Source organism: Haliotis cracherodii, unplaced genomic scaffold (assembly GCF_022045235.1).
Source record: "Haliotis cracherodii isolate W230 unplaced genomic scaffold, xgHalCrac1.p SCAF_12, whole genome shotgun sequence".
Lineage (NCBI taxonomy): Eukaryota > Metazoa > Mollusca > Gastropoda > Lepetellida > Haliotidae > Haliotis > Haliotis cracherodii.
In genome coordinates, this window is record NW_027266267.1 from 10250357 (window position 1) to 10267823 (window position 17467).

At 40.9% G+C, this 17467-nt stretch overlaps 2 pseudogenes; both read left to right on the plus strand.

Annotated features, from left to right (window-relative positions):
* The first annotated feature begins 6826 nt into the window (after positions 1-6826).
* Positions 6827-7664, plus strand: LOC139457961 (uncharacterized; annotated as a pseudogene).
* Positions 7665-8816: 1152 nt separating this feature from the next.
* Positions 8817-10793, plus strand: LOC139456985 (uncharacterized; annotated as a pseudogene).
* Positions 10794-17467: the final 6674 nt, after the last annotated feature.

Below are 17467 nucleotides of genomic sequence, written 5' to 3' on the forward strand. Positions count from 1 at the left end.
CCATAATAATCAAGAGAGTAGTTTTACGTACAAAACTCAAGAACATATTCCTTGTGGGTTTGGATATGTAGTTGTAAGGTATGATGGGAAAACAAACACTCCCGTGATTTACAGAGGTCCCGATGCAGCTGGAAAGTTCCTAGAATATCTACAAAATGAAGAGAGAATAATCAGGGAAGAATTATCGTGTAAGAAACCCATGCGTATGTCGATAGATGATTGGAGGGCCCACAAGAAGTCAACGAGTTGTCACGTTTGTAATAAACCTCTGGATGGGGATTCCGTAAGAGATCATTGTCACGTCACGGGTAATTATCGGGGAGCCGCTCATAACGAGTGTAACTTGAAACTAAAAATGAATGCTCAAACAATACCCATCCCCGTTGTGTTTCATAACCTTAGGGGATACGATTCACATCTCATTATGCAAGCTATCTCAAAGACCGACGGCGGTTTAACGTGCATTCCTAACAATATGGAAAAATACATTTCGTTCTCGTTGACTAAACCTATACATTATAGGGACAAGGATGGGAAATCTAGAATAAAACAAAGTAATGGGCTTAGATTCATAGACTCCGTACAGTTTCTGTTATCTTCCCTGGACAATTTAGCTAAAGCGAACAATCCCGATGACTTCGCTATAACAAATAAATATACCGATCAGATAACTCGTCATTTGCTGCTGAGAAAAGGTGTATATCCTTACGAATATATGGATGATTGGTCTAGATTCGAAGAAACTGAATTGCCACCCCTCGAATCATTCTATAGTAACTTAACGGAATCTAGAATAACAGATGCCGATTATGAACACGCTCTGACGGTCTGGGATAAATTAGGTTGTAAGAATTTAGGTGATTATCACGATCTGTACTTAAAAACCGATGTACTGTTACTCGCCGATATATTTGAGATATTTAGAAAGACGTGTTTAAAACAATACGGCTTGGACCCGGCATGGTACTATTCCAGTCCCGGACTATCGTGGGATGCATTGTTGAAGAAGACTGGCGTAGATCTAAAACTACTCACAGATTACGATATGCACTTGTTTATTGAGAAAGGATTAAGAGGGGGTATATCGATGGCAGCGAAAAGGTATTCTAAGGCTAATAATAAATTAGTGGAAGGATACGATCCGAGTAAACCCGACACGCATATATTATATCTCGACGCTAACAATTTGTACGGATGGGCTATGAGTCAACCTTTACCCACGGGTGGTTTTGAATGGGTCAATGTGAATGATATCAATGTGAATGATGAGAATAAAGGGTACATACTAGAAGTTGACTTGGAATATCCGAGTTCCTTACATAAAGACCATAACAGTTATCCGCTAGCTCCCGAAAGATTAATGGTTAATAAAGACTGGATGTCGGAATATCAACGTTCATTGATGGGTAATAGTAGGTTAGCTAACGTAGAAAAACTCGTACCAAATTTGATGGATAAGACAAAATATATGGTTCACTACAGAAATCTCCAGTTGTATCTATCGTTAGGTATGAAACTTAAGAAAATACACAGAGTTCTAAAGTTTGATCAAAGCCCTTGGATGGAGCCCTATATAAGGCTGAACACAGATTTAAGAAAGATAGCTACCAGCGATTTCGAAAAGAATCTGTATAAGCTCATGAATAACTCGGTATTCGGTAAAACTATGGAGAATCTAAGGAAGCGTGTTGATGTTAAATTAGTCAGATCTAATGAGGAAGAAAGACTCAGGAAACTTATAGCCAGTCCGGCTTTTAACAGAAGAAAGATATTCGATAACGACTTAGCCGCGTTGCATATGCAGAAAAGTAATATAAAATTCAACAGACCGGTGTACGTCGGTATGAGTATTCTCGACTTGTCAAAACACTTAATGTATGACTTTTATTACAACGAACTTAAGAAGCAATACGGCGATAGATGCGAGGTGTTATATACCGACACAGATTCTTTGTTGATGGAAATACAAACCAAGGATGTGTATAAAGATATGGCAGAAAAAATAGATATGTACAACACGAGCGATTACCCTAAAGATAATCCACTGCACAGCGTTGTAAATAAAAAGGTATTAGGTAAGATGAAGGATGAATGTGCTGGGACCCCTATAGCGGAGTATGTTGGATTAAGACCTAAGATGTATTCTATAAAGAAGTCCGATAATGGAGAGATAAGAAAAGCCAAGGGTGTTAAGAAGTATGTGGTAAAAAAGCATATCAAACATGAACAGTATAAAGAATCATTATTCAATGGTAGAACGTTCAAACACGAGATGAACTCTTTAAGAAGTTACGATCATAGGATATATGGATTAAGAATGAACAAGACATCATTATCCCCCTTAGGTACAAAGAGATGGATTGATAATGATGGTGTAACTACCTATGCTTATGGTTATGGTGGTAATACCGTACCGTCGGGAACTATGAACAACTCTTCTCGTACAAATGCCCTACCCGGTCCATCTTGAAGATAATAAAGAATAGGCTCTCCTTCTTTCGTAACCAATCTACTAATGTTATATGTCTTAAGGGACCATATGGGATCGGTTGCGCGACGTAGGCCTCCTTCGAGTTCACCTGCCTGGTATAAATATCTTACCCTTACTCTATCCGGAAGTTTTTGTTCTTTGCCTCTCCTCGGTGCCGAAGATTCGGAAGTCACGGATTTCATTTTAATCGCATCGGATGGTTTCTTCCCTATTAATCTCGTTTCTTCATTATTCAGCGCTGATACAACGGCTGATAATCGTGTCACCCATTCGGTTGATCTCAATCGCTCGGATTTCATTTCGATCCCATACTGATAGCCAAACAAACGTTCCGCTAGAATCCGGTTAAATCTTTCGACGATAGCTTGACTGCGGTGAGCCTCTCTTTCACCACGGACGATTTTGACGTTGTGCTTTGTTAAGAGTTTAGTTACCGATCCCATAAACTCTCGACCGGGATCTACTTGAAATAGCTTAGGCCATTTTAGCGGTCCGCGTTTAGCCACTAGCCACATCCACTACTGTCAAAGCGTATTTATACGTTTTGCGTTTTACCTTATCGTGAGGAAGAAACAAGAGGTCAGCCTGATGAACTTCATTCGTCGTAAAAATATCAAACTTCTTCCTCGGTATATAACGCGGTGCCGGTAAATATATTTGCCACATCGCTTGTTTCTTTAACCAATCCTTGGCCACATTTTTAGATACCTTAGCCGCGGTGGCTAATTTTTTTATTGCTCCTACACCTTTCCAATATCCTCGTGGGCTATAGTAAATTTTATTCATTATTAATTAATATTGATGTTTCGTTTAATACAAATCATGACTATCGTTGAATCGCATAATCATTTTGGCATAAAAAATTCCCCCTGTAGTAGCAGTATAGGTATATGAATCCAGCTCCAGTGGAAGTGGTCCAGAACCCCCATTACCTATACTACTGATTCATACATTTAGAATTGACATTTTGAATAAATTTAGTTTGAGTGAGTGAGTGAGTTTATGCTTTACGTCACATCGGCAATATTTCAGGCATATCATGACATGACAAGCGATTGATAGAATCGGGCCCATTCTACCGCCCGTCAAGGCGAAGTTAGGGTCGAATTGGTGTGTTGGACTAAGGAGCACTATTACCAGCTTCTTCGCCCTCTACCACCAGAATCTCTTCCTCTGTCGACAAAGGGTCGCAGCCCACGGCAAATGGGCTGCCCAATTCGGTTGCCTTTTACGACCAGCAGTGGGGTGCTGAGGACACACTCTTGTTTATCTTCCTCGGTTCCCCAAGGGGAGGTTGAGATGGAAGAAGGGGATGGTGCTTGCTGAGTGCGGAACTCATCAATTCAGCTTGAAACACACTAAACGTGTATCCATTTACATAGTGTAAACGTATCGCAAGGCAATAACTAATTCAGTTGGTGATTTGGACAAAGTTATTTCTGGCCTCCGTCATGTTGTTGGGATATTGCTGAGTGCAGCTTTAAACATACAGACATAGATGAGTGTCACTCAGAAAGCTACTCTGCTTTGTGCTGCATATCCCAGTATGTAGTGTCTCGTTTCAATGCTGTGAATTCCATGCAACACGTATACATCCGTCCATGCTGGTGAGCCTGGACTTAGAGAAAGTCTTGCAAGCATAACCCTGGAAGTGATCGAGGAAGGTTCGACATGCTAACAACGATTTAACTAATTCGAATGGTGGCATACATCACCGAAGTGCACTATGAGCTATGTCAAACCATTCTAAGATGCCATTTCGTTCATTCTGTACCAGTAGTAGGCAATTGTAGGCTATCCCTCCTTTGGAAAGGGCCCTATGAATAGTCATGTACCTAGTGTTACACTAACATGCATGCGTCAGAGAAAGGTCATTGGAATTGTAAAATTAATTCTTCTTTAGCAATTCCTTATGATTATGAAAATGTATATTTTACTTCTTAAAGTTCTTCTCTTCTTCTTATTGTTGATGCTGTTCTTTCTTTCTCCTTCTTCCTCTTCTCTTGATGTTGTTCTAATTCTTCCTTTTGTCATTATTATTATTATTACTTTTCTTACTTTTATTATTATTTTTATTATTATTATGTACATATCAAAATAACAGATGCAGCAAAGAGGGTTTTGGGTGATCCTGGCACAGTCAGGCTGTTTAGGCTCATCATCAGCTCAAGGCCCTTGCCCCCTCTACACGCAGCCCAGACAGCGAATGGGACTTCTCCAAGGAAGTGCTGCCTAGTCAAACCCCCTTGAGCTTTTTCGGAGAAAGTGAAAATTCCCTAACACTGCAACCTTCTGCATTACCCAGATTGTCAGAAGGGCTGTATTTCTGGTAGCAAACGCATGTAACCCCCCCCCCCCCCCACACACACACACACACACCCACCACCACACACACACACACACACACAGCCCCCAATGTCAGTCAACAGATTGGAAAGTACCAAAACTAAGGCATCATGAACAATGGGGAATCGGGCAACCTGGTGCTGTAGATGCGAGCGTGGCATCCTCATATTTGCGATGTTTTTTTCTGAATCTTGTCAATCACAATAGTGTCAAATGGGACAGAATTCAATGATTATAAATGACTTCATTGGATTTATGAAAAAGACAAGATCACGCTTGTTAGCTCGGATAGGTCTGAGGCTGTATACAGGTCTATTCCAAAGAATTGTTTATTTATCAATTTCCTTGACGTTCACTACACATTCTTGGTATTACCATGGATGGACCTCTATGTCAAAACTAAAAGCATTGCGAGGACGGTGATAAAATGATCAAGCCACGCCATCACGACGATTAAGATACTGTGTTTGTGCCACCAAATATTACTATTATTGCTGTTGTTATTATTATAAGGACCGCCTCCGTGGTCTAGTGGTAGAGCGTCCTCCCGGAGAGTGGAAGGTCCGGGGTTCGATCCCCGACCGCGTCATACCAAAATACGTTAAAAGATGGTACTTGTTGTTACCCTGTCTGGCGCTCGGCATTAAGGGGCTTAAACAAGGACTGGTCGGCTCGGAGTCAGTATACTGTGTCTGAGTGAGGTATTCATCTTAAACTGCGGCATGGTATCTCAGTGAGCTAGCACTATAAATCGGCATCAGTCCGGACTAGTACAAGCAGCCACACACACACACACGTGCATGCACGTCGCTATATAAGTGCAATAATCTTGGACGCGACGTTAAACCCCATTTCACCTCACCTATTATTATAACAGTAGCATTTGCCTAAACCCTTTGCAATGTCGTTTACTTGTATAGTTGAAGGATTTAACTTCATTTGAAAACTTGTTCACTCGTTTTAACATTATAGCTAAAAGGAAAATGTTTGCAGATGGCGATTAGGATCATTGATATTCATAAACACTTTCCTTGATCATCATTGTCAAACAACTATCTGGATACATATTTTAATCAAATATATGGGACAGGGTTGTGTTACACTCACCTTGTTCCGCACCACAGCAGTTTAAACCGTTGTCTGTAACCATTGATTATAATGTGTCAGCGACTCAACACTTCAATTATTCCTGTAATCATGTACTTCAAAACACATTGATGGTATCCGATGGTATCCGATTACAACATTTCTCAAATATACAGATTCAGTTGAATCTGAAAGTCAAATATGAAACAAGATGAATATATTCAGCAACCTGAACTCTCCGTGCTTTCGTTTGACTGCATAATTGAATTGAGCCTGTTCTGATGAAGGCAGCTGAAGGATCAGTTTTGAACTGTCCAAATAAAGGAAAGAACGGGTTACTGAAAAATATATTTGCTCAAAGTAACCTTCACATTTCACTATGAGAGCACACACAGCGTGGAAATCACTTTTCGACAGTCAATTGATGACATCATACAGTGTTTTACAAGAAGAGTCAAATGTCGTAGATAAAGTACATTGTAGCATCACATTCGCAGTTGTCAGAATCAATTTGCATCTTTTCATAAAATATTCTAATTTGTGAAAGCCAGTATGAAACAAATTTGTTTAAGAGGGAGGTTAGGCACCCTACCACGGTTCAGTGGATTTGCATTCCTTACACCAGTGTGTTTGTAATCGCAAACCGATCACGTGACGCACATGACTGCATCAAGCCTCTTTCTGCGTACACAAGCAAGCAGCCAAACGCGAATTTCATAGGCAACATATTATTTATCGTCTTAGTATAATTCCTTGTCCGTAAGTTTGGTGAGAAGAACGATGTCAGGTCGGAGATCGAGGAAGCGGAAGATCCAAACATCCAGCGACCGGAGATCGTCGCGGAAATCAGCTCGAGTCAACAAATCAACGAATCGAAGTTCTCAACCCGGCGATGCAGACGACATGGCATCAACTACCGTCCCCCGGTCATCGTAGCCCGTCGACGCGAGGAATGGATCAGGTGATGTATTACCTCCTGTTTTTAATAATGATGCACGGTCTCATGTAGTGATAGGCTTAGATACCCCAACTATCCCACTAGTACAGTCGGTAAATCACAACACACACGCTCTCGCCTCTGTTGCCATTGACAACGGTACGCTTAACATGCCTAATGCTAAGATTGCATGCAGTGGTGACAAAATGGTTGCTTTGTCAGATGACAATGTTGGTTCTTCATCCACTAACCAATAAGGGATAAAATACACAATGGGGAATATGTAGATCTGGCTACCCTCATTAAGGGATTGGATAAGGAGCAAACTATGGATAGCACTATCAGAGTAAACTCAATGGGTCAATTGGAAATGTCACGCCAGTCGAAGGACATACAGTCAGTGGAAGAGTGGACAACAGCCTTTATCATATTTGTCAGCATATACCTGGAGAAATTCCCCGAAAGCCACCAGCAAAATTATGATAAACAGTTTAGGTTGCGCATAAGTAGATCCACAGACAAGGCATGGGGCACAATCAATGCGGAATTGTGGATGCAATACATGAATGTCACTCCTCAACCTGTGAACCGCAGTTTCACCACTTTCAAGCAGCCTTCACAATCTCCAACTGCAAACACCTAAAAAAATGTTTTTTGCTGGGATTTCAATGACCCTGGAAAATTTGGTCGCAGGCAACATTGCCGTTTTCCCCATGTTTGTTATCAGTGTGGTGGGAGCCACCCATAGCCAAAGTGCCGTTTAAACCAATCAGTTACAGGAAATAAACTAACCCCAGAGGTTAATACATTTCAGTTTCGCAACAGAAACCTCCCAAAACGTGCAAGCATTGGGCCACACACCTATCAATGTAGATAAGCTATTAGCATACCTGGAGTCCTACCCATTGTTAAGTGATGCCGGTGTTCTTCGTTGTGGTTTCACCGAAGGATTTCATTTACATTACACAGGGCCCAGAGAGGCCAGTTAAGTTTGTAATAATCTAAAATCAGCTCAAGATCCCAATATAGAGCAAATCATACTTGGGAAACTTTCCAATAAAGTACAATTAGGCCGAATGGCCGGTCCATATCATAACCCACCTTTTCCAAACCTGAGGATCTCTCCTATTGGAATTGTTCCAAAGAAAGAAGTAGACGGGTACCCCATCATCCACCACTTATGGTATCCAGATGGTATGTCGGTAAATGATTTCATCAGCCCCAGCCTTTGTTCTGTAACGTACTCATCGATTGACGATGCAATTTTGATGATTCAGCAGCTTGGTCCGGGGGCATACTTAGCAAAGGCCGACATCAAAAGCGCTTTCAGGTAATGCATGGTGCATCCTCATAATTTTCACTTACTAGGAATAAAACTCTTACATAAATATTATGTCGACAAAGCATTACAATTTTGGTGTAGTATAAGCTGCTCAATATTTGAAAAAAAAAATCCACTTTCATCCAGTGGATAGTTCAATCAAAGTTAAATTATCAAGGTGAGTTGATGCATTACTTGGACGACTACCTATGCGGATGATCTGCAAGTGATAAGTCTGAATGTCAGTTAGTCCTGTCAACATTATTAGCAACTTGCGACGAACTCGGAATCCCTATAGCCAGTCACAAAACAGTAACACCAACAACATTAATCAGCTTCCTTGGATTTCAGCTAGACACAGTAAGAATGGAGTTAATCATACCAGCAGACAAAATACAGGATGCTAAGGATAAACTCAGGTTTGTCTTGTCAAAGTTCAAAGCAACCAAACAGCAAGTCGAAAGTCTCATTGGTTCACTAAATTACATAGGTAGGGCGATTCCAATCGGCAGGGCCCTCCTACGGAGATCCATTGATTCGATTTGTGGTATTAAGAAGCCCCATCATAAAGTTAGGGTTACAAGGAATATAAAAGATGATTTTCAGAATAAGTTTTTAATTCCTGGACAATCATAATGGAGCGTCATTATTCGTGGATCAATGCTGGATTACCAATGAAGCATTACACCTCTACACAGACAGTGCTTCAGGAGAGTCATGTGGGTTTGGTGCGTACTTTCATGGACGCTGGACCAACGGTTCATGGCCAGGACATTGGAGGACTTTAGGCCTAACACAAAACATCACACTGCTGGAATTCTTCCCGGTCTATGTTGCGGTTAACATTTGGGCTGATGCTCTCAGGGACAAAAGTTAATAATAAATAGTGATAAAGGAGCAGTAGTGTCTATACTGAACAAGCAGTCAACTAAATGTAAGAATACTATGCAGTTTGTGAGGCAGTTTGTACATCATTGTCTCAACATAAATTTATTTGTCAAAGGTCAGTATATTCCTGGTTTTAAAAACAGCATTGCAGATTCATTATCTCATTTTGATCTTCAGACGTTTCGTCAGCTGAAACCAGAAGCCAAAACCAAACCGACACAAGTACCCATGAATCTGTGGCTTATCTAAAATCCGCGGCCTTTGCCTTAATTAAAGCATCAGTGTCGAGCAATACTCAACACACCTATGCAGCTGCATTTGAGAAACTTCGTCACAATCATAAAATACCTATGATTTGGCCTGTGCTGGTAGATGATATTTTATGTTACGTAGCCAGTATGTCTAGGAAGGCCTTTGCAAGCTCAACTATAGCTCAACATCTCTTGGCAGACATCACAAAATTAATAGCTGGTCCGACCCTACTGAAAACTTGTTAGTTCGCAAGTGCATGCAGGGATGCAGAAATACAGCAGCTCTGGTGTCGAAGCCTTATGCAAGACACCCAATCACAATTGACATGTTGAAGAGGCTGCCTCGTGCCCTACAGGCTGTTTGTACATCAGGTTACAAAGCTTGTTACTTTGCTGCCAAGTTTAACTTGGCATTTTTTGCATTCCTACGGATTGGTGAGATTTGTGACCTAGATGAATCAGGACAGAACACTTAAATTGGCAGATGTCAGTATCATTGCACAGGTAGTGCACGTTAAGATTTGCTTTTCGAAGAAGGATCAACATGGCAAAGGCACAACTATGATAATCCCAGCTAAGTCTGATCCTACAATTTGCCCAGTCAGGTCATTAAGTGCATATCTGTCTTTACGCTTAGCCCAACCAGGCCAGTTCTTCATCCATTTTGTCACCAGATATCAGTTCTCTGCAGTACTCCGGAAAGCCTTACAGTTCCTCAATTTTTACAAACAAAACTACAACACACACTCATTCAGGATTGGAGTCACGACATATGCAGCAACACAGGTAATACCACATGAGCTACTTTGTACATAGGGCAGGTGGAAATCTGCTGCATACGCTAAGTATATTCGCATCTATATGTTGTAACAACTCATTTTTGACAGAAATATGGCTTTTTGGCCCCAGCCATATCTACTGGGCTAACCGGAGAGCAGTTGCAATGCCAGTGGGTTTGGACCTGGGTCTGCAGAAGTATGGACTCAGCTTAACATGGTATGGAAGTAGGGGAATGAAGTGGAAATCATTGTTGCTATTTCTTCAGCGAAAACTAAGGCGCAGTCCTCCACTAGCATGGCTCCTCCTTCATTTGGGAGGTAACGACCTTGCGGACGTGCCAACCACAGTATTATTACAAACGGTGAGTCGGGATCTTACAAAAAATCATCACATGATGCCCTTCACACAAGTCATATGGTCACATGGCGGGGTATACCAGACGGCGGGGTAATGGAGCGCAAGAGGAAGAGATTTAATAGATTTGGTAGGAAAGGTGTACTAGACCTTGGAGGTCGCGTTCTCGGGCACAATGAAATTAACATAGCAGACAGGGGTTTGTTCAGACAGGATGGTGTCAACCTGTCGGACATTGGCAATGACATTTTCGTGAACTCATTGCAGGGGGGGGGGGGGGGGGGGGGTCTTAAGTTATCTGCTGGTTTGTCCTCGTCAAGGCATTCATTTCAAAACTAGTGTCGCTCATATTCAGTTCTTATGCTTAATCCTCAGGGGAATGAACTTGCTATAAACCAAGCACAGTAGCAGAGGTCGTGGCAGGCAACTTTATTTTCTCATTAACACTCATTTACTGTAAGTAGGTTCAGCCTTAACATGCTAACTGCACCTCATGTAGTGTACCCAAACCACAGAGGATGACTGTATGTAATGACACAGGATGGACTGCAGCTCATGCCTCACGTTTTGTTTAGCCACGGAGGATGGACTGAACTGTCATCTCTATTCCGGCCCATTTGGTCATGTGTATATTCCGGCCCATTTGGTCATGATGTGTATATTCCGGCCCATGTGGTCATGCTGTGTATATTCCGGCCCATTTGGTCATGATGTGTATGTTAGGGCCCATTTGGTCATGATTTGCGTCACAATGTGCACCCATCTACACCTCGGACGCAAGCAATGTAACTGCATTGCTGTGTACTGTGTAACACTGCTTGTTGCGACTTCCGCCTGTATTGTTATGTAATAAAGCTGCGCCCGTTTTTTTGCCACTGAAGAAGCACCATGCTATCCTTTGTATTCTTTCATTCACACTTAATCTAATTTGTGAAAGCCAGTATGAAACAAATCTGTTTAAGTGGGAGGTTAGGAACCCTACCACAGTTCAGTGGATTTGCCTCCCTTACACCAGTGTGTTGGTAATCGCAAACCGATCACGTGACGCACGTGTCTGCATCAAGCCTTTTTCTGCGTATACCAGCAAGCAACCAAACGCGAATTTCATAGGCAACATATTATTTATCCCTTTCCTCCCAGCCCAATTTTGCTTTCTTTGTCCATGGGTTTACATGTTAATATTGTAATATAAACATGTTTTTTCATCAGGATCAAGTTAACTAAATCAATACGTCATGCATCATACTTCTTGCATAATGAGTATGCATATCTGTTCATTAGCAATATAAATTAATGTTTCAATGAATGCATAGGATGTGTTTTTTGCCCTAATTTTCTTCGTGTTTCAGTGCCTCTCACCAGTATACTATATAACTTGGTGCAGCAATAGTTGGCGGAGGTCGTGGCAGGCAACTCATTTTTCTCATTAACAATCATTAACTGTAAGTAAGTTCAGCCTCAACATGCTAACTGCACCTCATGAAGTGTACCCAAACCACAGAGGATGACAGTGTATGTAATGACACAGGATGGACTGCAGCTCATGCCTCACGTTGTGTTTAGCCACGGAGGATGAACTGAACTGTCATCTCTATTCCGGCCCATTTGGTCATGTGTATATTCCGGCCAATTTGGTCATGAGGTGTATATTCCAGCCAATTTGGTCATGATGTGGATATGCCGGCCCATTTGGTCATGATATGTATATTCCGGCCCATTTGGTCATGATGTGTATATTCCGGCCCATTTGGTCATGATGTGTATGTTCCAGCCCATTTGGTCATGATGCGTATGTTCCGGCCCATTTGGTCATAAGTTGGTAGTTACTCCATTGCGTCACGATGTGCACCCATCTAAACCTCGGACGCAAGCAATGTAACTGCATGTTACATATGATGATACCTTGACAGAATTTCAATGTTAATAACTCCCAATTCACAATAGTAATCCCCAAAAAAACGATTAAGTATGACAAGTCGTCTTATAGCCAGCATGATAATATATATTTTGATACAGACTTTTGTAATGAAATATTGTAGCATGAAGTTTACATAGTGGTAACATTTTATAGTTCTCACCTTAACACTTACGTAATAGACAAGGTTGCAATGGTGAGTTGGTCATTATTTTATTCCTTGCTTTATATTTATATATATACACTCTTCAAAAAAAGAATAGCAAAGGTAGGTTTTTAGTAAATTTATTGCACCTAATAAAGTCGATATATTTAATTTAATATCATAGATACAAAAATGAAATTTTGGAGCTCAATAGTTACATGTTTCCGTTGTACAAAGGTATTGAAAAAAACAATTGTCATGTCACATAAGGCCACAAGGTTTTGTTGAACTCAGTATCTCATGTGACCGCCCCGAGCAGCAATCACGGCTCTGCATCTCCTCGGCACTGACTGGAAAAGTGTACGAATTCTGGATAAGTGTACGCCATTCTGCCTATAACGTGTTGGCCAGTTGTGGGAGTGTCTCAACGGCCAGGGCAAGTGATTGATGTTGGCATTGTGAAGGTTGTCTACCTTGACACGAGCTGTGTGCGGTGGGGCGTTGTCCTGTTGAAGAACTGGAAGAAGGTGAGGTTGAATAATTTGATTCATGTAGCGAGACAAATTTCCCTAAACCACAACCAAGTCAGATCTGGTGTAGGACATGGCCCCCCACACCATCACACTTCCGCCACCGAAATTGTCGAATTCTCTTACACAATGTGTGGCAAAATGCTTATTTCAACGACGATAAACACATTGTGTTTCATCTCGCTGTTGAAGAAATAATCGTGATTCATCGCTAAACCACACTCTGGTTTCTTAAATTCCACTATTTCTCGATGTTCCTGACGATGTGCAATTATTCTCAGATGAACTTATCAAAATAGCCAATGAGTGAATTCCAAAGTCTTCTGCGAATCCTCACATACAAAAACCATGGTTTGATAATGACTGCAGACCAGCTAGGAAGTCAAGGAAACAAGCAGAGCATTATTTCCGTTGGTAATAATGCTCTGCTTGTAAGTTTCCGTTGCCATCCTGTGGTACATAATTTGAACAAATTTAAAGTTTTAAATGCTAAAGCACGGCGCACTTTCAAACAAAATAAACGCCAATCATGGCAGAAATATGTTTCAAAAATAAATTCCCTAACGCCGATGTCCAAAGTATGGAACATGATCAAAAAGATCAAAGATAAGTGTTCGAAACCGAGCATCCACCTCAGATATTGCTAATAAACTGGGGGAAATTTTAGCGAAACATCCTTCCTCGAATAACTATTTCAAAAATACCAAAAGCAGCAAGAAAAGAAAAAGATAAATTTTCAATCAGCTAATGGGGAAGACTACAATGACATATTTTCTATTCATGAGCTCCACACTGCCCTAGAGTGTGATACCGCAACAGGAGCTGATAACATACATTATCAACTACTGAAACATTTACCGTAACCTTGTTTATAAACTCTTTTGCTAATATTTGATGAAATTTGGATGTCTGGTATATTTCCTTCGTCATGGCCTGAAGCCATAGTTGTTCCCATACCAAAACCTGGACGGGATCATACCGATCCATCGACCCATTTCTTTCAATAGCTACGTTTGCAAAACTATGGAACGCATGATCAATAATAGATTGACATGGTACTTAGAAACTAATAATTTCATAAAAAAATATTCAGTGTGGTTTTCGTAAAAATCGCAGTACCATTTACCATTAAGTTCGATTGGAATGATTCGTTCAGATTGCAACAATAAACAAACAACATGCAGTGTCTATATTTTTCCATCTAGAAAAAGCATATCACACTGCATGGAAACACGGTATTTTAAAAGATTTACATGACTTTGGATTAAAAGACTGCTTGCCTCAATTTATATCCGGGTTTTTATCTGACAGGCAATTTCAGGTCTGCTTGGGTTCTACCCTGTCTGATCATTATCATCAGGACGAGCGTGTTCCACAAGGCAGTAGTTTGTCTTTCACATTGTTTAGCATAAAAGTAAATAGCCTCTCTAAAGTTTTAAATGATTCAATTGATGGATAACTTTTTGTGGATGATTTCAACGTATCTTGTCGTGGGAGAAATATGCATACTATTGAGAGACAATTACAATTGTGTCTAAAGAAAATACATAAAAGGTCCTTAGAAAACGGTTTTAAATTTTCAAAATCTAAAACAAATTGTATTTACTTTTGTAGAAAATATAAACCTCACAGAGACACAGATATAGTTTTGGACGACAATCCTATTTAGGTTGTCAAGAAGGAAAAGTTTTTGGGGTGTTTTTTTGACAGCCATTTGACGTTTTTACCTCACATCAAATATTTTTAAAAAAAAGCCTGAAGGCCCTAGATTTGTTGAAAGACGTTTCGAATTCAAAGAGGGGAGGGGATCAGAAAACCCTCCTCCAACTGTACAAAACACTCATTTGCTCAAAACTAGATTATGGCTCCATCATCTACGATGGGGCCTGTAAAAGTAATTTAACAATATTAGATAGAATCCATCATCAAGGTCTGATGCCTTGCCTTGGTGCCTTCAGAACTTCTCCTATCAATAGTTTATATGTTGAGACTGATGATCCATCACTCAAACACCGTCGCTTAAAACTATCCTTACAATACATTGCTAAACTTTTTTCCAATCCGTCTAATCCAGCGCATCGCTGTGTTTTGAATCCTCTATATCAGGATCTCTATCATAAGAAACAATCCCTTATTCCGCCTCCTGGCATAAGAATTAAACCTGACATTTCTGCTGCAAAAATTGAACTTACTGAAATATCTCCCACCAAATTACTGTCGTCACCCCCCGTGGCAACTCGTAAAACCACAGGTATATATTGAATTAACAAAACTGAAGAAATCACAAACAGATCCACCAATGTATCAGAAAGAATATAATCAGTTACGAAATACCTACACTACTTACAGATCTATATTTACAGATGGTTCCAAAGATGGTGGTGCAGTTGCTAGCGCCACTGTCATTGGATCGAAAACATTCTTGTCAAGACTTCCAGATGCATGTTCCATTTTCACAGTGGAATCCAAAGCTATTCTAACAGCCCTAGAATACATTAATCACAAATCTAAATATAAACAATTTATCATCTTTTCTGGCTCTCTCTGATGTCTTCAGGCTATTCAAAATAATGCATGTCATCATCCACTTTGATTAGAAATTGTTGAATTATATAATGATATTGCTGCTGGCCAACAGACATTGTTTTTTGTTGGTTGCCCAGCCATGTTGGAATAACTGGTAACACAATGGCTGATGCTGCAGCTAAAGCAGCTCTCAACAAATCTGTGACACCACTTCAGATTCCATACATTGATTATAAACCAGTGATCAGATGTTACATCCGAGATCTGATGCAAAAGAAGTGGGACACCCAAGTAGGTATGAATAAATTACATGAAATTAAACCGAATATCGGTTATACCTACTTGGGTTGTCAGTCCAGATTTGATGAAGTCAATAAGCCAAGGGCACTCGTGAAGAGCAACCTCCTCGTGGTGAGTGCTGGGTAGCGCTAATAGCTCTTCCCCCGTGTGGAACCGGGGCAGAATATTTCCACAGCCTCCCATTGCTGGTCGTATGAGGCGACTAAAATGGGCAACCTGTTTGCCGTGGGTTGCGTCCCTGTGTTGGCGGAGGACGGGAGTCTGGTAGTCGAGGGCACTGGTTCCTGGAACTGTGTTCCTTTGCCCAACACACTACTTCGACCCTTACTTCGCCTAGACGGGTGGTAAGATGGGCCCGGTCTTATCAATCGGCTGGTCATGCCAGGCCCTGTGCGTAATATTGTATATGCACTCCTGTGTTGTATTATAATGTATATTTTGGTCTTGGCCATGCATACTTTGTATGAATTACCAATTTTTGATGGAATAAATTGCCTAGAGTCTTACGCCAGAAGGCGGTGGCTCATGGGCCAATCTGGTGATGTTGACCTCTGTATTCTGTATGTCTCCAGTTTCTTGTCATGGACTGAACCTGCCTGGCACTACATCTGGTAGATAAATATAGCTATTCAAGTCATATTTGCTGGAGTATAACATCCCTGTATCCCTGGTGTTTGCATGCTGGAAATCCGATGCGCTACAACACTGTCCTTGTTGACACTCCATGTTGGGTGGGGAACAGGTATGCTGAAACACTTTTATTTCACCATGGCTCACAATCATTCTGGTTCAAAGCGTCGACATTTAGAATCAAGCTCATCTAATGAGGCTGTTGAAAATTTTGATTCCTGGGCTCGATTTCTCGTGATCGAAGCTAAAGATCATCAACCTATCAAACTTAATCCCTTTGCCATTTCTAAGGCAATCCATGGCTATTGTGGTGATGTTAAAAATGTGACCCGACTTCGTTCTGGCTCCCTTCTTGTTGAATGTGTCAGAAAACAACCATCCCTCAATCTATTATCAGTAAGTACATTTGCCAATGTTGAGGTTGTTGTTACTGAACACCGTACACTGAACACATGCAGAGGCATTGTTCGTGACAGGACTCATTCCTTGTCCGACATGTCAGAACAAGAAATAGCAGATGAATTGGAAAATCAAGGAGTGTCTTCTGTGAAACGTTTCACAAGAAAGAAGGACGATTCAACTATTGAAAAGACTAACACCTACCTATTCACATTTTGTAGATCTTCATTACCTCAGTCAATCAAAGCTGGTTACGTCAACATCGGAGTGGAGGTGTATGTCCCCAATCCACTCCGGTGCTTTAGGTGTCAACATTTTGGCCATGGCTCTAAATCATGTACTCGCGCCTTTGTTTGCCAACGTTGTGGTGACAACCATGACAGCACTGATTGCCAGCAAACACTCAAATGTGTAAACTGTGATGGAAAACATATGGCATCCTCTAAACTCTGCCCTGTATGGCAAAATGAATAAAAAATACTGAAAATAAAATGTTAAAAAAACATCACCTTTGGAGAGACTAGACAACTCTTTAAATCTCAGTCACCGCCTCAATCAACCCTTCACT